Here is a 1,298-nt window from a genome sequence, read left to right as displayed (position 1 = left end):
GGTGACATGAAAAGGTATAAAATCCTGAGAAAAATTCAGCAACAGCAAGGATCTGCCTGTTCAAAGAACAAGGAGGCTCTTCCCCATCTGACTACTAACTGCTCAGTCAACCGAGGCTCATCAGGGATGAGTATTAGGGATGGCAAACATATTAATGCTTTGCATGGTAGCTTATTGGTTGCCGCTATCTACCACATGTATTAGCCAACAAATAATTGCTTTCCACTCCTAAGTGGAAACAGTCTCTTCCTTTATGATAAAAGAAGCCCAAATGAAGTGACACAGAATAAGAGGGCTACCCTTGGTACAGTAGGGCTAACCCAGCCTTCAAAATCATTATGCTAAGGAAAGTTGAAAGAAATCTACAAACAAGGATGAAAACTAGTTAAGGTTTTCTACTTTTAAAATTTATTAACATAATTAACATTTCAAGAATTGGACTTTAAGATAATTTCAGTTATAGAAAATATCTTGTTTGAGGCATTACTACAATGTGATTTACAATTTAAAAGAGCTTTAAGTTCTTGAATATAGATTATTGTCATGGTGACAGATTTTAATTTGGAATAATTTTGCGTATGCTTCTATTTTGGTTTAGGTCTACAGTTTGTTCAGATGTATCCTAAATAATATAAAAATTAAATTATATTAGTATAATTGATTTTGTTTGAACTATGGTTTTATACCTCATTAAACTACATTTCATAAACTCATTTGCTACTACATTATGGAGACAAAACAAATTTGATTTAATACCACTCAATAACATTTTCTGAAAGAATACCACGTATCTAGCTGCAGCTTTTATACTTGTGAAGGTCAAAAATGTTTTTTTTGTTCTTTAAATTGCTCAGAATGTCTACAGTATACTTGATGTCAGCCATAATATTGTTAAAATAGGAATATCTGAATGTGGTTAGTTTTTTTTCACTTTCCCTTTTTACATTCATGTATGTCAGTATTATGTATTGACACTCACACTTTTGCAAAAATACATACTGGTAGCATAGGCAAAGTCTGCACAGTAACCCTCTTAACATTTTCCACTTCTGCATGTAAATTAATATGCTCAACTGGTTTAAAAGAACAGTGTCTCTCCAAATAGATAAAATAGCAATTTCTTTGCCAGCCAAATTTAGAATAGCATAGCATAGCATAGCACAGAATAGAATAGAATAGAATAGAATAGAATAGAATAGAATAGAATAGAATAGAATAGAATAGAATAGAATAGAATAGAATAGAATAGAATAGAATAGAATAGAATAGAATAGAATAGAATAGAATAGAATAGAATA

Source organism: Aptenodytes forsteri, unplaced genomic scaffold (genome assembly GCF_000699145.1).
Source record: "Aptenodytes forsteri isolate BGI_AS27 unplaced genomic scaffold, ASM69914v1 Scaffold51, whole genome shotgun sequence".
NCBI classification, from domain to species: Eukaryota; Metazoa; Chordata; class Aves; order Sphenisciformes; family Spheniscidae; genus Aptenodytes; species Aptenodytes forsteri.
Note: the sequence above shows the minus strand (reverse complement) of the source record.